Source organism: Hibiscus syriacus, unplaced genomic scaffold (assembly GCF_006381635.1).
Source record: "Hibiscus syriacus cultivar Baekdansim isolate YM2019G1 unplaced genomic scaffold, ASM638163v2 tig00111131_pilon, whole genome shotgun sequence".
Taxonomy (NCBI): Eukaryota; Viridiplantae; Streptophyta; class Magnoliopsida; order Malvales; family Malvaceae; genus Hibiscus; species Hibiscus syriacus.
The window spans coordinates 607710-631372 of record NW_024062991.1 but is presented as its reverse complement, the minus strand read 5'-3'; positions in this window follow the sequence as shown (position 1 = coordinate 631372).

Sequence of the window (23663 nt, the reverse complement as noted above, 5' to 3'; positions counted from 1 at the left end):
ACACCATTGAGAATTGTGGGGCATTGAAACGTAAAGTCCAAGATCTGATCAATTCAGGGGCATTGACTTTCAATGTGTAATAGGGCATTCTGATCGAGAGTCGGATGGGGCATCAATCAGGAATTTTTTTGCGTTTTCAAGTGTATCATCTTGTTTGAACCTTTTTTTATTCCTTTCGTACTTCTTATGTGTGAATTTTTTTAAGTCACTTGACGTTCAAACATTTTAAATAAAATACTTCCTTCTGAGGAAATGAGCAAATTTTAATCTTGAATTCCTTGAATATCGCCTTAATTAAAGACTTTTTAATAATTGAGGTTGTAAATCTTTGACAAATGACAAGATTAAACCCTGTAAAACAAAGATCCATTGATCCTAATTTAAAAGATACACCAGACTACATGCTCTTCTCTTACGAGGATCGAGCTAGTTTTCTCTTCTCATGAAGAGTCCATCCAGGGTTTGGCATTCAGAAATGTATTAGGAACGGATAAAATAGGGCATCTAGTACCTGAAATTGCAAACTAATTGGGTTCTACTTCTGTTAATGAAGTTCAATGATGATCATGATCTTCTCAGATGGAATGGTTAAGTAGGTGAATCTAGTTTAGGTCAGTTGCTTGGGAATTGAACTCTAACGATGAGATTTTCTGACTTTCAAATACACCTAGACTATAACAGGTTCTTCTTAACAAACTTAAGAAATTGGACATGTATACCCGCATTATAATATTATATATATACAATAAAGCTCGAGTTGTCCCTCTAAAGCAATTGGTTAAACGCCCCGGCTTTATGGATAAGATTCAGCTAACCTGATAAAGGTGATTATAATATACAATAAAGCTTGAGTTGTCCCTCTAGAGAAATTGGTTAAACGCATCGGCTTTATGGATAAAATTCAGCTAGTCTGATAAAGGTGATTATAATATCTATACAATGATATTAAGCTGTCCCTCTAGAGCAATTTGTTAAATGCCCCGTCTTTATGGATTCAGCTAGCCAGAAAATGGCAAATTTAAATAAGGAGTTTCGGTAAAAATGAACTAAGGGAGTTAAGGAACACCTATTATAATCAATTTCACACGAGCACTCAGGAATTTCATTTTTAGACCGATATTTCTGCAATGCCTTTGTTAGAAGAGCCTACGAAGCTTGAACAAATGGAAGACTTCAGAGAACTGAAACATAAGTGTTCTGAAAGGTCTAGCCATTGATTTTGCTAGTTGTGTCATTTTGTTCGCCTCCGATCAAAATGCCAAATCAAGAAAGAGAGGCATGTTATGGTCTTCACGATGACTGAATCGATGAAACAAACCTTAATTTAAATAACCCACCTCTAAACAAACTTTTCGGTCTTGATATTTGTCAAAGATTTGCAGCTATCAAAGCTTAAAAGAGAATTTGATTCTTTTGATATAAACTCTTGTTTTATGATTTGCTTCAATTATGAAACCTAGAATGAGACAATATTTTTCAAAACTCCTTTTGATATTTTTCAAAATTTTGAAAATTCAAATGAAGAAAAGCATTTTCAAACAAGATAAGTTCTCTGGACGCATGTCTTGGAAATCAACGAATATCTCTCCGAAGCTTAAGATTGAAGCTGGGGCAAAAGAATCCAAATTTTTGGGGCAAAATTTGTTCGAGAAAGGAAAATAAATTGTCTTAGGTTGAGGTTTGCAGGAGTACACCCTGGTGGAAATGAAGAAAAACTGAGTCAGAGATAGAATGAAGACTGCTCACGCAATTATTCCCTCATAGATCAACATTTTGTATATCGGATTTAAGCATGTTGAAGAATCCAAGATCAAGAATCAAAAATTTAAGATTACAACATCAAGAGTCATCGAGACGGATAACCAGAAATTGAGATTTCTCTCCAAACCTTAAAATAACATGTTTCGCATATACATTTTAGATATACATAAGAGCATCGCATCCATAGCATCGCATATGTGCATAATTTTGCAGATTCATGCTAGAGTCTTTATTTCAACTTCACAGTGAAAGATATTGAACTCAAAAGAAGTGCAATTTACAAGTGTGGATCTTAACTTCACAACGAATGACATCCAATTAAAAGCTTAATTTCACAGCGAATGAGCCATCCATGATTTCAACTTCACGAAGAAGGATATCGTGCCCGATGAAGTGATTTAGTGTCACAACAAACATGACATCCACATATTTGACTTCCTTAAGTCAACGATTAAAGCTTCTGAAAGGATTTCTTTAACATGCATGAACAAGCAGATTATAGATCACCTTTGAGATTGTTTCTCTCGAAACAAGGGGTCGTCTCGCTCAAGACTAATTTACTCAAAACAAAGTTTTGTCTCTCTTGAGACAGTTTCTCTTAAAAGAAATTTTGTCTCTCTTGAGACAGTTTCCCTTGAAACAAAAACTTTGAATTTGTTTTCCTGGAAACAAATTTTGTCTCCCTTGAGATAGTTTCTTTTAGAACTAAGTTTTGACTCTCTTTAGACAATTTTTCTTGAAACAAATTTTGTCTCTCTTGAGACAGTTTCCCTTGAAACAAAATCTTTGAGTATGTTTTATATTAAACAAATTTCGTCTCCCTTGAGACAGTTTCTTTTGGAACTAAGGTTTGTCACTCTTAAAACAAATTTTGTCTCTTTTGAAACAAATTTTGTCTCTCTTGAGACAATTTCCCTTGAAACAAAATCTTTGAATCTGTTTTACATTAAACAAATTTTGTCTCCCTTGAGACAGTTTCTTCTAGAACTAAGTTTTGTCTCTCTTTCGACAGTCTCTCTTGAAACAAATTTTGTCTCTCTTGGGACAATTTCCCTTGAAACAAAATCTTTGAATCTATTTTCCTTTAAACAAATTTCGTCTCTCTTGAGACAGTTTCTTTTGGAACTAAGTTTTGTCTCTCTTGAGACAATTTCTCTTGAAACAAGTTGTCTCTCTTGAGACAGTTTCTCTTGAAACACCAACCTTTGAATACATTTCTCTTAAAACACAAAAGATCTTCGGGTTCGACTACGTTCAGCTCCAAGGCACATCATTTACAGCATAACTCAAGGCTAGAAGGGTTATCTGTCACCAAAGACCTTCGAGTTCGAAAACGCTCAGCTCCAAGGCTTATCATTTGCGGTATAGCTCAAGGCTAGAAGGGGTATCTGCCAAAGACCTTCGAGTTCGACAACGCTCAGCTCCAAGGAACATCATTTACAGCATAGCTCAAGGCAATAAGGGCTATATGTCAATAAAATTGTCGAGTTCGACAACGATCAGCTCCAAGGCACATCATTTACAGCATATCTCAAGGCAAGAAGGGCTATCTGTCAATAAAATTGTCGAGTTCGATTTCATTCAGCTCGATAACACCTCAATCACACTATTGTCTAGCTGCAATCAAGGTTTTCAAAGTCGAGAAAAATACCTGGGTTAACCGTACCTTAGTGACAAGCAACCATTTTCAAGCAGCATAGCTTAAAAAAGCTATCTGTCAACGAAGATTTCTGAGTTCGATTCCAATTTCACAACGAAGGGTATTGTACCCCAACATATTGACCCAACTTCACGACGAATGAGTCATCTGTAATACAATAACACCAAAGTCTTCAAGACAAGTTCCACCTTCACGACGAAGTATCTGGGGCTGGAAGACGATCCAAGAGCCACTTTATAATACTTTGAGTTCGATTTCAACCTCACGACGAAGGACTTCGTGCTAAGAATTTTTTCAGTCCAACTCAACCTCACGACGAGGGAGCCATCTCATATTTCAGTTCAAACTGACAAACCAGTCAAACATCGGATTTCAACTCTACGATAGAGGATATACGATATGGACGAAATCTGTGTCTTTTAATCTTTACTCTATTTTTGTTACACGATAACGAGCAAAGAGGGGCAGCTAAAGTCACTAAATTTCGTCCCTAGTTGTTATTTTTTTAATTTGTATACATATTAATTTATTTTTTACATTTACAGGCCCACCAAACTTTACAATGGCCCAACAAACTTTACAATGGCCCAACAGTGACCCAAGCAGCCCCATGACACGGTTTTATTTAGGGTTGTGTAGAAACCCTAATCTCTTTTCTCATCCAACACCGCAAGGGAGGATCTCCAACTGCTCGATCACCATTTTTCACGCAGAAATCCCACCTTTCTCGGCCTCTAACCGACTTACACGTATGGGATATCAACAACCAAAGTAGAAATAAGTATTAGAGTTCTATTACGACTCGAAATGGGTCTAAAAATAGCATTATTTTGTACTATAAATAAGTTAATACACACACACGAAAAGGGTTTTTTTTACACGAAATAGGCACAAATAGCAGCACAGGAAATACCTACGAAACTAGGAAGAAATACGAAAGCATTTGAAGCTTTTTGTACAACTTTCGAAGAGAAATACAAGGTAAAGATTGTACCTTTTTCGGATTTATGTTTGCATGTAGTTTTCTTTGTCCTTTGGTTTTGAAAAGAATAAAAAAAAAACGTTTTCGCCGATGAACGGATGGGCATTTTTCCAAAACATTTTCGTTAGATCTACGACTCCTCGAGGCATTTTTAAGAAAACGAGTCTGAGTTTCGGAAACAACACGAGACGAGCCCTTGATATTTTTTTTCATGTTTTGCCGCCGATGAATGGCGGCCGACGCCGTTCAATGGCAGCCGACGACGCGGCAAGGGGCGACCATTTTTTGGGTTCAGCGAACCCCACGGTGGTGTTCATCAAACCCCACGGTGGTGTTCATCAAACGGATGAACATTACAGAGAGAAAACGAGAAAGAGAGGGGAAGCTTTCGAGCGAAGAAGAGAGCAAAATGAATTTTTAAAACATATTTTAGCTTATATAGTTAATCCATGAACCCGCGCGCAACCCGACCCATCAGCAAAGGATCCGCGTATTTTTACTAAAAAGGGGTAAACTACGTTTTGGCTCCCTCGATTTTAAAAACATTTATTTTGGTCCCGAAATCAGTTTCAATTCCAGATTTTTCTTTGAAATTTTGCCTTTTATTTTGAATTTCATTCAATTTGGTTACTTACGTATATGTATATATATGTGTGTGTTTTTTTTGTTATAATTAATTTCTCTTTTCTTATTTTTTTTATATATATTTTTTATATGTATATATATATATATGTATTTTTTATATTTTATATTTATTTATTTTTTATGCCCGGTTATGTTTATTATTATAATTATATATTTTTTATTATTATTTTCTTTCTTGCTACCATTTTTTTATTTTTTTGTTTCAATTTTTTATTTTTACTTTTATATATGACCTTTATATCTATTTTAATTCTTTATTCTTATTTCTATTCTTGTTCTTAAGATATATACATTATTATATTATTTCATTGTAATTTTATAGCTTATTCATTTTCTCTACCTTTGTTTCCTAAAGCCTTTCATGACCTCTTAAGGGTACACCTTTAAAACTATTTAAGGAAAGCAATTTGGATCGTTATTTTTACATTTTTTTATTTAAAATTACAATTTTCTTAATTAAAGACAACTGGAAATTATGTAATACCGAAAGGCCAGTTCAAGGGTACTAACCCTTCCTTGACTGTAACCGACTCTAGAATCCGATACATCTTTGGTAAGACGCATATCAGGTAAGAAATAAGGTATTCGATCAACCCATTTTGTTTAAAATAAATGATCGGTGGAGACTCCCAATTTATTTAATCCAAGTCGAAGCCTAATTTTGGGGCCAACCGAAATACGATTCCGACAAACAAATAATACCTTATATTCATCTCAAACAATTATTAAATTAGATTTTCAATTTTACATTTAAAGTTCAAACTAATGATGAATATATTATAAACATACTTGTGAATGGTCGTCTCGGGTTTCGTTATTTGATAAAATTTAATATCGCTCTTTGATAACCCTTCCTTTTTTGTTAGTCGATTACTGAGAGCTAAATATTATCCGTCCACAGATTTTATGCACGCATCTTTGGTTCTCAACCATCATATGTGTGGCGTAGTATATGGAGTGGTCGGGGCTACAATGGAAGGTGGGATATGGTACTTTCATTTCTGTCTAGAACGATTTTTTATTGTTGGTATCACTGTCTTGCAGAGTCTGAAGTCTGTCGGTCGTAGATGTGGAGAGAGTGTCAGATTTGATTGACAATGATAGGATGGTCTGGAAGGAAGCAATTGTGAGGGCTTATTTTGGGACAGAGGAAGCATCAAAGATGTCGGGCATTCCTCTTTCAAGATTTAATAGAGTGGATCGCTTAGTTTGGAGCCGTGAAAGATTGAGGCATTACAGTGTTAGAAGTGGGAATAAACTTCTATTACCATTGATTGAGCACGTCGATGTAGAGTTTTTCCGTAGCCTCTGTGCGAGTAAGTGTAAACGAAAAATAAAGTTGCAAGGCTGGAAGTTTGTTATTAATTTCATGCCCACAAGATAATTTATTTATCAAACGCTTAACCCTTATTGGCCCATTTGTCAGTCTCATCTTTAATCAGTGTTCCATATAATGTGTGTGTGTGATTTTTCGATTGGTGATGAAGTTAAATTGATTAAGTTACGGATGGAAATTTGAAAAGCTATTAGATTATGGGCGGGTTTCAAATCAAATTTTCATACCCTTGATTATTTCACATCATGTTTCCAATTAGATTGTAAACCCCATTTTAAAATTCAAATTCCATACATCAAAAGTTAAATTCCCAAATTCAAATGTCCATTTCTTACAAGTCAAAACCCAAAAAATACAAACCCCTATTCATAACCAATAACCCATTAACCCAAAATAATAAAAAATCAGACCTAATTACAACTCATTTGAGAGCATACTAGAGTGGGGAAGACCCACGCGTTGAGGAATACAAACGAAGTCAAAGAGCAGTTAGAATTTCTCAGTTTCAACCAGACGCCGTACAACTCCGGGACTGTTAGATTTGTTTCTCATCTAACGGTCCAAGTTTAAATCAGCAACAACTGCTAGGGTTTTGTAACCCTTATCTAGCGTCGTCTTTCATGAGAGTCCTTGGATTTTGACCCATCGATCTAGATCACCCTGAAAGGTGCTAGGGTTTCTTAAGGCATAATACAAACAAATACCCTTAACATTTGACACTATATGCATTTGTGCCCAAATCGTTTTTTTTGGAGCAGCTCTACCCACAACGTTTGATAATGAGGCGTAAGTCCCCCCGTTTGATGGAAACTGTCAGTCAACTGACGGTCAACGGTTCCATCTGACGTGGCATGCATATGTGGTCACCGATGATGACGTAGCTTTTCCATGTCACTATTTTATGCTGACGTGGAATTTACACGTCATATTTTTATAATAAAATGTAAATTAAAAATGTGAACCAGTAGGAGAGTGACACGTGTCACTCTCCTATTGGTGATAGAGGGGATGAAAGGCTCCCAACACGGTGAATGGGATTCGAACCTGGGGCAAGAGCGTGAAATGGGATGGCCCTTGCCACCAGGCCAGACATGTTAATCGATAGTTATGTGTAACAATATGGTAATAAACCAAAAATAAATGTCCAGGTTTTAAAAAAAACTTGATACGCTTTAGCATACATATACGCTTCAAATGGTATTTCCCCCCAAACCCAAGTATCCCCAAATGCAAATCAAACTAAAACCCTAATCATATATCCCCTTTCAATTTCGACTCCATCAAATCTCCTCTACAAGAACGAATTTTCCTTCAAGTAGCAGCTTCAAGCTGATCAATTAAGCGTATATTTTGAAGGTGAGTTGATTTGTTTGAATGGAATCATACATTATTTGAAATCGCAAATCCCCTTTCAATTTAGACTCCATCAAATATCCTTAATTTCGAATGAGTTTTTGATTTAGTTTTGTTAAATGTTTTGGGTATGTGCGGGTTTCGAATGGGTTTTCGATTAATTTATCTCATTGACTTAGCAGGTCTTCCTCTTTCAATGGCTCCACCTAGAAACTCACAGCAATGATATATATCTCTATACCATTGATGCAAATTTACCAAGTATGGCACGACAATCAGTCAACTAGATCTCTCTATACTGAAACGTTGCTCTCACAATCATTGATGCTCCAACAATGGCACTCACCTCTCGATGCAGTACTCACACGATGCCACTCACCTCTCATGCAATGGACTGGGCAATTATATATCTATTTATTAAAAGCCTTAATAAAATCGAGCAAACACCAATCGAATCAATGGACAAAATTAATTAAACATGAACTTCATAAAATATAATTAAAAATATAAACATCCAAGGTTTATCAAATCCAACATAAATTTAAGAGTATTTTAGCTAAATAAATTAAAACTCCCTCTCGGAATAATTTTATTGTTGCCATCGTTGATACTCTCGCCGAACACCAGCCACCACCTCTCGTGCTGTGACTTTTGTCTTCACGTTCAATTGCCGCTACTCCCCAAAATTGTCTAAGCGGTCATGACTAACGGTGGAGAAAAGAAAAGAATAAAACAAAATCCTAAAAAGCTTCCCCTTTAATTGGTGGTTGTCGCATTCTTTATATAATAATTAAAAACCCTAAAACGTTGGGTTTAAGCCTTCATTAAATTGAGGCTCCTTTTCCATTAAGACTTCTTTCTACTTTTCAATTATTTCCATATTAGGATTCTATACAACAGTCAACAACAACTTTTTGCCTGCGTATTGATTGCTACAGCAATCCTACATCGCATCAATGCACAACAATAACTGCATCATCATACAATGTCATAGTAGCAGGTTCCATAGAGTGTACCCAAAAACAAGATCCCATTCAACACCATTTTTTGCAAATTCAATCGACCCCGAGATGTTTACAACAATCCAATCATGCAACTCCTTTTCTAAAAACTCATTTATTTTTTACTCTTGCACAAGTTCAGTCCACCTGCAATGCCGGGGGCACCAATTAAGGATGTGCTTGACATGCTCAATTGAAGCGCCACAGATTAAACAATAAGTCTCCAACGTAAAATGCCGCTTATATCGCTCCTCGTTAGTCATTAACTTATGACTGCTCTCAACCTGGTGTTGGGGGTAGCCTATTATTTACCTCCCCTTACCCCATATATATGGGAAAAAGGGAAAGCCATTTAACCCGTTTGCTGATAATGAAATGGCTATCGCCCGGAGCAGGCGTCTTGTCGAGTTCTCGATCTAGGCGCTGATTGAAAAACGAGAACTTCATGGAGATTGGTGTTTTGGTTTCGCTAAATCTATAGGTATTTTTATGGTGTTGGATGTTGAACTTTGGGCTACCTATTATGGTCTTGTCTTTGCGTGGGAAGCGAGGTATAGTCAAATTATTCTTGAGCTTGATAGTCTTGACGTAATCCGTGTGATAAAAGATTGACACTCATTCACTCAGGTGGCATTTGAATGATCTTCGAAATCGTGATTGGTCGTAGAGAAGGAAACAAAGCGTCGATGTATTAGCTAAAAACACCAGTTCGAATAGTTTTGAGCTTATATATCATGCTGATTCCCGATTTGGATCGAACCGTTATTACTTGAGGATAGATTTGAAGTTTAATTTATGTTAATATTAGAAGGGATATTATTTTCCTCCATCTAGGTGTAGGGAAATTTTTAACGATACATTTTTTAATATTTCTTAGTGTATGGCAATCTCTTGAACAATCATACCATTCAAAATAAAAAGATTATGAGTTAAAAAATTAGATACGCGAGTGAAATAAATGAAATAAAAATATATATAAAATAATAGATTTATTCATGAACTAAATTAGGATGGAATGTAATTAGGTTTTAAAAGAAATTGTATCCAAATTTAAAATCAGATTTGTTTTGATCATTTTTATTATTTGAATAATAATAAATATTAATATTTAAATCGTGTGTAATCAGTTTGTTAAAAGATATTTAATTGGATTCATATTGTATAAAATTGATTTAAATCTAAAAACTTATTTTCTAAATTTTCGATTAATGATGGACTTCGATAGAATAAATAAATAATAAAAGTCGTGGAAAAGACTACCAAGATCTATGCGTGTATTTATGAACGGAGAACAACGTGCTAGAAAAATCATAAGTCAATCTTAATAAAAAAAATTGCAAATTGGGAAACTAATTGAAGTTTAGGGATTAGGCGTTAGGTAAATTTATTTGGGTAAACTACACGGGTGACCATCAAACTATTTACCGAATTCATTTTGACCATCGACTTTTGGTTTCGATCAATCAGACCACTCAATTATTTAAAACGTTTCAGTCAAACCATTAACCGTTAACTTTTAACAGAAGAGGTGATGTGGTAGTTAAAGGCCAGTGGTTTGATTGAAGCATTTTAAATAATTAAGTGGTATGATTAATCGAAACCAAACATCGATGGTCAAAATACACTCGGGTAATAATTTGGTGGTCACTCAAGTAATTTACTCATTTATCTGAACAAAAAAAAATATTTTTGGAGAGATTAGGATAGGCTATATTTGTATATACCTTACGCTATTGTTGAAACTTTAAGTCTCGTTTAATATTTGGACGGGTAAATTACAGAGTTTCTCAATGAATTTTAGTCTTTGTATTAATTTGATCATTGAACTTTAAGAAGTTTCCAATTTTATCTCCAAACTTTCAATATTATTTTATTGGTCATTGAATCGTTAAATAATAAACAATCGGATGATGTGACAGTTTGGTGTTAACGTGGAAGCTATTATTATTTTTTATCTCATACATCAAAATAAGATTTTTCACTCATTTTCGATCACAGTCTAAAATCGTCATTTTTAGCTTCTTTTGCAACTACCCTGGACATAAAAAAAATCTCATCTCATCATCCTCTAACAAAGCTATAGGTTTAAATTTTTCTAAAACCTCCATAGAACAAAAATTATTTTTTCAAAAAGACAAAAAGCATACCTCAAGACCAACCTTATTGGATAATCCTAAGCTAGAATGACAAATCTCTAGATGAAATTTTTTGTTAATTATAAAAAAAATTTGTGAAAAATTAATACGAGAATAAAGAAGAGTAAAATGTGTTAATGTATTAATATTGACCTCGTCACAAATACAATTGTTGGCTAGCGACTATTGAAAAACAATGATATGATGACTCGGTGATTTTCTAAGAGAAAAAACGAAGAAGAAACAGCTGGCATTATCACTTCATTAATGATTTTAACAGTCCAACAGCACAAAAATCAATGGTGAATGTTTAATGATAAAATTAAAGCATTTAAAGTTCAACGACTAACTCAATACAAAAACTGAAACCTAGTGACTAACGATGTAGTTTACCCTATTTGCAAATATTTAAAAAAATATAAATTAATAAATCGATGAAGCTAAATTATCATTTCGATTTGTTTTCATTGTTTCTTTCTCGGATATACAATTGGGTTTTCAATTCGGGTTGGTGCTGCCAGCCAACAAATCTCAGTGCCTTCCAACCAGATATAGTACGCATGCTTTCACATACCATGCTCGATCAGAATAAAACAGAAGGACAAAGGAATGGTCATTCCGGCCACCAAAGATAGCATTAACGTATCAAAACTTCCAGAATTTTACATCATTATAACATCGGACTCGAACGCTAGCCAATGAAAAATAAACATCAAGAGAGAACCACTTGGCTTCGCTCAATCCATCCTTCCCTCCAAGATTCTTTCCTTCACTTCTGTAGGTGTGCTGCAAATTTATATATCAAATACAATTTCAATGGCAACAATTATCTCTACAGCAATTATTCTAGGAGACATCAATATATCAACATTCAAAAAACAACCAAATATTGAGTTAAAATATCTAGATAGTCTTTGTATCACAGACTTCACAGATAAAATTGCAATTTAGTCATACCATAGAACTGAGTATATTTAATATTCGAATGTCTGAAATTGGTTAGAATTGCCCAAAGGGTCGTTTGGGATTGTTTGGAAAATTTATGGGGAAAATGGACGGGTCTAAAAAGGCTTTGATTAGCCATTTAGAAATATGGACAAATTTGAGGTCCATATTTCGGGCAAGCAAACATTTATGGTGTTGATACTATCTATAGGCCTGACCCAGTCCATGGAAACCTCTAGTATGAAAAAATTACTAACAGGAACATATATATGAAAGTAGGTAATGCTTACACAACATAGACATGTCCTCCCCAACCACTAAGACAGTCACGATCTACTGATGAAAGGAGAGCTTGTGAAACTGTTTCAAACAATTCCTCAGGTTCCTGAGTAAGAAGAAAATGAGTCTATAGACATTAATTTTTAATGAACCAGCTTGTAGAATGGTCTCTATATTCTTCCTGCCTCTACTAAAACCGAAATCTCGAAATCTTTCACCGCTTTAGAAAAAGTTGATAATGTTATGTTATGGCACTATCGTTTAGGCCATCCTAGTTTCCACTATCTTGCAAAAGTTTTTCCTGCTCTATTCATTCATAAAAGGCCAAATTCTTTTTCTTGCAAAGTTTGCTCTCTTGCCAAACATACTAAATCAACTTATTCTCCTTCTACATATAAGCCTTCTCACCCTTTTGCTTTGATCCACAGTGATATTTGGGGCCCTTCTCGGGTGAAGAATGCTGATAATTGTAAGTGGTTTATCACTTTCATTGATGATCACAGTAGGATAACTTGGACTTATTTGCTAAAAGATAAATCTGAAGCTGCTGGTGTTTTTACCCAATTTTATAACATGGTTCTCACTCAATTTGGGTCTAAAATTCAGCTCTTTAAATCTGATAATGGCAGTGAATTTTTTGCTAAGTCTTTGGGTGTGTTTTTCAGGGAAAAGGGCATAGTTCAGATTAGTTATTGTGTTGACACCCCACAACAAAACGACATTGCCGAAAGAAAAAATAGACACCTCCTTGAAGTTACTTGTTCTCTTCTATTTACCACTAATGTTCCAAAATATTTTTGGGGGAAGCCTTATTAACTACCACATATTTAATCAATCGAATGCCTAGTAAGGTTTTACAATTTCAAACACCTCAATCTATATTTTTGCAATACTTTCCCCATTTTAAACCTATCTCCTCCATTCTTCCACTTAAAATATTTGGTTGTATTATTTTTATCCAAAACATTGCTCCTAATAAGTCCAAGTTAGATCCTAAATCATTAAAGTGTGTACTGGTTGGGTATTCTTCACTTAAGAAGGGTTATAAATGCTATCATCCTCCTTCTAAACAATTTTTTACCACTATGGATATAACATTTTATGAGCAGGATCCCTATTTCACTCAGGTTAAAATTCAGGGGGTGACATTGAAGGATTTTTAGCCACATCAGATATCTCCTCCTACTCTTCATTTTCAACCTTCAGAATTGCCACCATTTTTGTCTTTACCTATAAATTTGTCACCTGTAACTAATCTCATTGATTCATATGTAGTACATATCACTACTTCACCCACACCTACTTTAAACGCCCTTCCTGAAAACACACCTACTCTCATTCAAATTTTTCACAAACGTCACCAATCAAACAACTTCGTGTCTATAGAAGGAAAAGAAAATATATTATTGAGGTTGTTTTGCAATCTGATGCTTGCCGATAATTGGATTTGGGTCCAGCTTCTAAAATAGAAGAAGAAATCAGTAAGTTCACTTCTCCTACTCTAGATGACTTCCCTATTGCTATTAGAAAAGGGGTTAGACAGTGCACCAAGCATCCTATTGAAAAAATTACTGGTTATAATTCATTGATGCTGTCTTTTCAAGCATTTACAACAAACTTGGATAAAGAACAGGTTCCCACAAGCATAGCTGAAGCTTTAAAGGATTCAAAATGGAGAAGGGTTGTTGAAGAGGAAATTTGTGCACTAGAGAAAAATGCTAATTGTACCGTTACATACCTTCCTCAAGGAAAAAAGGTTGTTGGCTGTAAATGGATCTTTGATGTAAAGTATAACTCCAATGGTAGTATTCAACGATACAAAGCTAGAATAGTGGCCATAGGATTTACGCAAACATATGGGATAGATTTCACAGAAACTTTTGCACATATGGTGAAGCTTAATATTATTCGAGTACTCTTAAGTTTGGCTGTAAATTGCGATTGGAAATTACACCAACTTGATGTAAAAAAACACTTTTCTTAATGGCAAGCTAGAAGAAGAAGTCTATATGAAGTTGCAACCTGGACTAAAGTCTGTTGAAGGAAGTAACAAGGTATGCAAGCTCAACAAGTCTCTATACAGATTAAAACAATCACCCAGAGCTTGGTTCGAGAGGTTCAATAAAGTCATTATGAAAAACGGCTACAAGCAGTCCCTCGCTGATCATACTCTTTTCATCAAGTTAACTTCTACAAATAAGAAAACTATCCTTATTGTGTACGTGGACGACATAATTTTTACCGAAGATGATGAAGAAGAGATTTGCAATTTGAAGAAGTTGTTAAATGAGGAATTCGAAACCAATGACTTGGGAAAGCTAAGGTATTTCCTAGGAATGGAGGTGGCAAGGTCAAAAGGACTTGTAATCAACCAAAGAAAATATGTACTTGATTTACTCAAAGAAACTGGTTTTCTTGGTTGTAATCCGATTGATACACCAATGGAGGCAAGCTTGAAATTTTGCAAAGAAGATGTGTCCTTAGTAGACAAAGAGAAATTTCAAAGATTAGTTGGGAAACTACTTTATTTATCCTTGACAATGCCAGATATAGCCTTTCCCGTAAATGTGATAAGTCAACACATGACTTATCCTACTGAAGAGCATATGGCAGTAACAAATAGAATTCTCAAGTACTTAAAGAAAACTCCAGGACACAGCTTAATGTTTAAGAAGACACAAGACAAAACTGTTAAAATTTTTACAGACTCTAGTTGGGCCGGAGACCTTTCTGAAAGGAGATCCACTAGTGGCTACTGCACATTTGTTTGGGGTAACCTTACAACTTGGAGAAGTAAGAAACAATATGTTGTTTCAAGAAGTAGTGCTGAAGCTAAATTCAGAGCACTAGCATTGGGAAATGCGAAGGAATTTGGCTACTTAAACTACTAAAAGAACTTGGCACTAATCAAGAGGATTACTTTGAAGTCTTGTGTGATAATCAATCTGCTATTCAAATTGCCAAGAACCCAATTCAACATGATCGGACAAAGCATGTTGAGATTGATAGGCATTTTATAGTTGATTAAGTTAACAAAAAGACAGTCACACTTTCATACATTCCTTCAGAAGAACAAGTTGTAGACATTCTTACTAAGGCTTTGCCAAAGCATGTTTTCAATAAATTCATATTCAAGCTGGGATTATACAATATATATTCTCCAGCTTGAGGGGGAGTGTAGGAATTATAGAGATATGATTTGTTATGATTTGATATCATTCCTTTAGTTAAGGGATTCTGTACATATATTTATACAATCCATTATTTTAAGGGATCACATCCTAGGATTATTATATTTCCTTTCTTAAGTGTTTCCTACTTTAGAGAGATAATTTGTATATAAAGATATAATATGTCCTATTGAAAATAATATGAAAATACAGAGAATTACTCTAATTTTTACAAAAATCTTTTGCGAGCTTCCTGCATTAAGAAGAAAACAAAAATGAAAACAGAAATAGCATCATCATTTTATTCAATAGGCATTTAGTATAACAAAAACAAAGGATATGAAGAAAACATTCAACCCATATGAAATAGTACTGTGGGGCAATAATCCAACTCATTTGTACTAAATATAGATAAACACAATATAAGAGTTAATTACATGATAAACTTGTATGGCTGCAAAGAAAAACATGTATTAGTAAAATTCTCTGGGGGAGAGAAAACAAGAGACGTGACTGCCAAATTGAATCCAAAATTCCTAAAATTTTGAAAAATCATGCAACAAACCATCTTTTATAATCATAATGGCATCAAAAGGAAAGTGCAAAAACTGATATAAACGCAAATTGTATCCTAAACTTAAATCACAAGAAGATAACTTGTGTATTTCTTCAAATTGGTAAGTATAGACACCCGTTTTGTCCGGGAAAAACAAAATCAGCCGCCAACAACAATTTTCCAGTCCGCCGTCAAGCCTTTTGGAAGCTACCCACCGATTTCTCCACTATCACCGCTTCATCCACATGCCACTGCCACAATTTCAAACATGTTTTCAAACATGTTGAAAAAAAGCAAGAAAAAATGTATAATTCGGGCTATATAAACCCGAACAAAAAATGTAAAGTGAGGGAGTTGGGTTCATCAATAAAAAGCAGAGAAAAATCTTCAAAGTGATTTTTGGTATTTTTATTTTATGTTATTTATTTATTAGCTTTCAAATAAAATAATAATAACAAAAAAGTGAAAAAGGGCGTTTTACCATTCTGTCATAATCTCGCCAGCGTTCGGAGGGTCGGTTCAATAAACCGAACGGTGACAAGGAGCGTCTCGAGGAGGGGAGAACAATACTGAAATTTAAGCTCGATCCAACGGCGGATGGCGCAGATCGGAGGCCGGGAAAGCTAAGCGGTTTTTGGCCATTTCACGACGTTCGAAACACCCCTGACGAAACGGAGCCCTGATCCATGACCACTGCGTCGAGACGAGTCTCCCGGTAAATTTTGGTGGCCAATGGCCACCGGAGGTAGATCCAACGAGCGGCGGGAAGGAGAATTTGTTGAAGCTTGCAGGTTTCTGGGTTGTTTCACGTGAAAATGGGGATATATTATGGTTGTATAAAAAAATGAAATCATGCGTAAGGTCCCCAGATTCTAAGGTGTTTTTTGCTTGGTTTACATATCTTAATGGGTAAATCATGCATAAGTAGCTCAAGCATATTTTATACGATGATCACCTTTTTTTATTTTATTCCGATTATGCATGTTGATGTTGTTTTATTTTAATTTAGTCACTATTAATTTCTGATTTAGCTACTGTTATTTTAATTTTTGCATTTTGGTCACTTTTTATATTTTTATTCGAATCTGACTTAGGAATTTATGCGTGTTTTATTTTGGTCACTAATGTAAATTATGTTTTTTATTTTGGTCTTTTAATTTATAGTAATTTTATTTTAATCACTAATTTTGTGTGCTTGGTATTTTGTCTAATTACTAGGTGATCATTTAACATTTTCTTCATTTTTAGAATAAAAATTATTATTATTATTTTTTCCTAATTTTTTATATATTTTGTTATTTTTTTATTTCTTTTAGAAATTAGCATTTTTCTTAAATTTTTTATTTTTAACATTTTCTTCATTTTTATTTATTTATCTTGTGACATTATTTCACGTTATTATTATTATAATTATTTTTATCTTAATTTTTTTTAATCTTCTAAAATTTTTCTTTTTGTTTAGCATTCAATATTTTATTTTACCATCTAATATTTTGTTTGATTTTTCAATAGTAACTTCAATCGATAAAAGGTAAATAATTCGAATTGAATTTTTTAAATTTTAATTTTCGCAATTAAGACAACTGACAAATTAAATGGTACCGAAATGGCAATTCAATGGTGTTAATCCTTCCTTGACTGTAACCGACTCCCGAACCCTTTTTAATCAAATCTTTCTAAACGCAGACCAATTTTTCGTCTTAAAAATAATTTTTCTTAAAATTGTTTTTGAAAGACGTTTTTAGGTATTCGACCTACCTAACCCAAAGGTCGATGACGACTTTTTTTCAATTCTATCCAATTTAATTCCAAATCAACAAATTTTCCAAATTAAAAGTCGTAACCATTTTAAAACAATATTTAATTGTTCCATCGAAAAATGGTTATGACAGCTTGGGGACTCTACTGGTGACAAGTAAGTGAGTTAGGCTAGAATTAATTTTCAGTTGTCTTTTTTAACGAAAATTACAAGTTTAAATTTTAATTTATTTATTCGATTCTAATTATTTATCTTTGGTTATTTTTCAAATAAATAGTTGTACTGACAGTTTCTTTCAATTGTTTCAGCCTTTAAAGTTTTTTTTCCACCTAAGGCTCTATACCCGAGCTCCGAACTCTATTTAAGTGGGGATAAAATCGACGTCTTCGTGTGAATTTATTTACCGTGTGGGCCTAGCAAGTAGCCTTCGGGATTCATATATCTTATGTCTTCGAGTGAATTTATTCACCGTGCGGGCATAAGAGAGAATGTTTCCTCTCGAATTTAACTTAGTCCACACAAGCTTGTAATGAGCTTAAGACTAAGGGTCTGGCAAGCCCAAGGGGGCACCAGTAAGGAGGACTCAGGTACATTGTTTAGAACCTAAACCAGGAGACTACAATGAGTTAGAGCCCACCTCAAAACCTCATTTCAAACCCAAGGCTATTTTGAGATTATTTCCTGCTTTACTTTCTGTTCATAGCATGCGAACTAGAAATATATGCGGTTAGGACTTGTTCAAAATTAACATGCAGGATAGAGATCATGTCCGGGTAGGAATTAAAGCATGTGGGGTAGATGTCATGTGGGATAGGACTTTTTATTTTCATTATTATTATTTTTCCTATTATCCTTACCTCACTAACTCTTTTTATTTTTGTTTTCTTTCATTTTATTTTTGTCATTTACATCATTTAAAAGAGGTGTTGATCCACTAAACAGTGTTCGTTAAACCTAAATAATTTGCATTAATGAACAAAGGGGTTGTAATACAAGAGTTGAAAAATGCAAAGGTCCGGCTATGGCCAGGGAGACAATATGCAAGACGTTCAACCAAGAAGACGTAGTACCCGTAATCGAAGAACATAACACACTGTTGCATTATAAAGTATTCAGAACGGATTGAGATTTACACCGAGCACATCAAAAGTCGACCTTCTGAGTTGGTGAAATTTGTAGGGGGTAAGACGAGAAAAAGACTATTGATTTGGAGAGTCCCTTCAAGGACAACAAGAGCAGGATGGCAAAATGATAGCTGAAATTGGAGGCCATTGTTGACGAATTCAAGAAGCAAGCTAGTAAGGTTCAGATACTTCCTTTTGATGGAGGGCTCTAATAACGTATTCATCGGGAACGTGTTCAACCAAAGATGAAAGCCAGAGATGCAGTCATTCGAGACTTCTTGGAACAAGTATAAAAAGTAACTCAACACTTGCACGGTTTAACCAGAGAAGCCGGAGTAGTTCGATAGGGTGTTCAACCAGTGACAGACAAAGGCAGAGGACTAGTCAACCTGTTAGAAGCCATTCGGGGTCTAGAGGATTTAGTCAGAATATACCTTTGATATTTTTTCTCTTAAAAGATAAAACACTTTTGTCCCAATAGAGATTATTTATAATAACAGACATATTTTCGGATCAATGCCTCGAACATTTCATGCATTTTGCCATTTTGCATCTACATTTCATTTTTAAGCATTTTCATAAACATGAAATTTCTTCATGGAGGATTCGATGAAGTGGTTCTAATCATGTGACACCAAATGGAAGTAAGATTTGAACAATTAAAGAAAAAACTGAAATCAGTACGGTGGAAGTTTGTTCAACAAGTTGTAGATTGAGCCTTCTAGGATGATCTAAGAGAAGAGTTCTCATTCCCTACGGTTTATGATGTTGAAGCTGTGTACAGTTACCACATAGGAAGCTCCAGATATTCCTCTGAGAACTGTAAGATACTGAAACGCAAGATCCAAAACCCGATGGGTTCAGGGGCATGAAAAATCGAAGAATGGGGCATTGCATCTACCATTTGCACTAGAGTATTGTTTTGTTTGAACACGCTTTTGATCTTTCATATTTGCTTAATCTTTTAAACGAATGAATTTATGTTACCTTCTAAGGTGGAATAATTGAACGAGTTTTAATCTTTAGTTCTTCGAATAATAAATGAATTAAGGATTATTTTAATTCTTCAAGAATTATAGATTTTTGACATATGGCAAGATCAGACCTTTCTTATCATATATAAAACAAAAAATCCCTCGATTCTTTACCCAGAATAATTTATGAAGATACAAAGAGTCATACCCATACCTTTGAGTCAATAAAGTCACACCATCGTCTTTTTAGACGTAAAACCAACATTTTTCCAATAAAACCTAAGGCATTTAGTAGTTCATTTGAGCATTCTTCTAAGACACAACTTGGGGTATCTCGCAGGGAGCCTGAACATTGAGATATGTTGGGAACAAGAAGCAGAAAGAAGAATTTATTCAAAATAATTCTATTATGCATTAATTACACTGTTTTCATGTGAATAAAATTAATCCTGAAAATCTATCCCCTGGGGATACCTCTTATGTGAGGACTTTTGTGTATGAGATAATGAACGACTTTGTTTCATTTATCCATATATGTATATATATATCCCTTGTTGTCCCCTTTTGATCCTATAGTATTTTTTTTCTCTGATTCAACTCTAACCACGGACCACCCTCCACACTAGGGGCAAGGTGGAAGGAATATGCTACATGAGTGAAGACATCAATCCAAAGGAGATACCAAAATGTGAACTAAATGCCAAGTGCGAAGATCCAATCATAACAAAAACAAAGGAAGAAGTGAAGAAAAAAGAAGACAAGATACATATGCAAAGATTCTCTCAATTCAAATTACGCATCGAGATTCAAATTATGAGATTAATCAAGTACAATCATTCCAGAATCACTTCACTCGAAGATCATGGAGCATCCAGAGAAAATCAAGAGAAACATATACGAACAGATTCAAATTGAGCATGACATGATTGAAGGCATCAGAATGAATTAATCATTGGTTCAATACCCTGAAACACTTGTTTGGGCATATTTATCCTTTTCTTTCATAACCATGAACCATGACCTACGTTACGTGTCTTAAAAGTCCCTTCTAATCATACATGGATTTCTGAACAGAAGAGACTATCTTCAGGTTTCATCCCGCCCATCATGATTAATCTTTATTTACAAAAAGTTTTCTAAAATCTTTAATGCATGATAAAGAAAAATAATAAAGGGGGTTCGAGACGTAAATTATGTTTATGCCTTGAAACCAAAGGAGGATTCGAGTTGAAAACCTGAAAAGGCAGCTCAAATATAAAAATTGTGCAACTGAGGCGATTACACAAATTCCTTGATAAGGCACCGCACAATCCGAACGTGACCATAAAAGTTGGGAGTCGGAGAACACTTCCGGTAGAGGAGCTTATAAGCTACCCCATCAAACCTTTGAGCATCGAATAAACAAAAATGCCAAACCTGTGACCAAACACAATAACCTAAGACTTTTTTCCTTACTTAACCATTTCCCAAGATAGCTTTGATCTTGACACTTGTCAAATAGCTATAATTTATTGAAGGATTAACAATGTAATTAATTCTTTGATATCCAATGAACTCTAGTTTATGATTCGTCTCAATTGTAAAACCGTGAAAGGGGCAATATTTTCAAAGCTTTTGATTAAACATTTTTCGAAACTCTTTTAATTGATATTTTCAGAAATTTGAAAATAAAAGAGAAAGAAAAACATTTTTCAAACAAGATAATATCTCTAGAGTGGATTTTGGTAAATGAATTGTGGCTCTCAAACACAAAACTCATGCTTAGAATCAATGATGAAGCAAGAAATGAGGGACAATGAGGGCATCATTGAAGATTCAACATCAAATATTGGGGCATCTTTGGGGGATTCAACATCCAGATGTAAATGACCAAATCTTCTGAAGGCTTTTCCTCCATATGCAGGAACAAGCAGACAAAGAATGAGGCTCCATCCAGGAGATAAAACAAAACTAATTCATGTTGTATACATCTTAGACATACTTAAAAGCATCATATTTGTCATTTTTTGTATACATAATTTTGCAAATTTTAGAGTAAATTTCAACTTCACAACGAAGGATATTGGACTCAACAAACAACTTTCTAGTTTCATTCAGAGTCAATTTCAACTTCACAGCGAAGGATATAGGACTCAACAAACGATTTTTCAGTTTCATTCAGAGTCAATTTCAACTTCACAACGAAGGATATTGGACTCAACAAACGACTTCCCAGTTTCATTTAGAACCAATTTCAACTTCACGGCGAAGGATATTGGACTCGAAGCAACATTCATCTTGAGATTGGATTTTAACTTCACGACGAAGGATATCCAATTCAAGGCTCAACTTCACAACGAAGGGGTCATCCACAGTTTCAACGTCACAACGAAGGGAATCGTGCTCACCAGTAACATTTATCTTTAGATTGGATTTCAACTTCACGATGAAGGATATATAATTCAAGGCTCAAAATGGGTCATCCACGGTTTCAACTTCACGACGAAGGGAATCGTGCCCACCAACAACATTCATCTTTAGATTGGATTTCAACTTCACGACGAAGGATATCCAATTCAAGGTTCAACTTCGCAACGAATGGGCCCTCTACGATTTCAACTTCATGACGAAGGATATCATGTTCATTTACAGTATAACTCAAGGCTAGAAGGGTTATCTGCCAACAAAGACCTTCGAGTTCGATTACACTCAGCTCAAAGGCACATAATTTGCAGCATAGCTCAAGGCAAGAAGGGTTATTTGCCAACAAAAGACCTTCGAGTTCGATTACACTAAGCTCAAAGGCACATCATTTGCATCATAGCTCAAGGCGAGAAGGGTTATCTGCCAACAAAAGACCTTCGAGTTCGATTACACTTAGCTCAAAGGTATATCATTTGCGGCATAGCTCAAGGCGATAAGGGTTATCTGCCAACAAAAGACATTCGAGTTTGATTATACTCAGCTGAAAGACACATCATGGCAATAAGGGTTATCTGCCAACAAAAGACCTTCAAGTTCGATTACACTCAACTCAAAGGCAGATCATTTGTAGCATAGCTCAAGGTGAGAAGAGCTATCTACCAACAGGAAACTGTTAAGTTCAATTTCATTCAGCTCGATGACATATCAACTACTTTATGGTACAAAATAGCAGAAACGAGGTTAGCACAAGTCTTAGGTTTCATGTCCCTCTCTTCTCTTAGCTGATACAACTTATACCGGAGGACAAGCCTTTGATATCTTCAATTAAAAACATATATATTACTGTAAAATATATCATTATTTATTAATTGAAAAACGAAATCATAAAGGACAAAACATAAAGGGTTAAAAGGATACAGGGTTTGAGCATCGGTGGCAAGGCCATAGAGACCGAGAAAAAGGCGATCGTGGATCTTAGAAATCCTTTGGAAATCAGTGGCGATTGTTTGAAGTTGAACACCGAGTCTCCGATCACTAGAGATGGCAAAGCATTTCTTGCCAACCACTCAAAGATCTGCATCAACTTCGACGGAAAAAAAGATAGAAACTATTTGTTAATAAGCTTCAAATAATCAGGGTTTAGAAAATAGATTTAGAAAAGAAAAATAACGTACCGACATTTCGGGATCCTCGGGTTTTGGATATTGAAATTAAATTCCACGAGAAACTGGTTTAACAAATTGAGATTAAATGACGAAGAAGAAGCACAGGAAACTGTAATATGGCCTGGAAGCTGGGAGTCATTCCAGTGTTTCTCAAGCTCCAAACTTTGACCCAATATGTGTGGCCCGGACGTTGGACAATCGATCCGAATTATTATTTTAACAAAAAAATATTTTTACCATAAAAATATAAGGGTTAATTCATATTTTGCCCTTTGAACTTAACTTAAGTATGTAATTGGTCTAAAAATATTTTGGGTTTATTTACCATTAGTTTGACATTGGGTATTCAGTTGGGTCTTAATTCTTTTACTCATTTAACCCCGTATCTTAACCTTAGATTTCTAGTTTAATTTT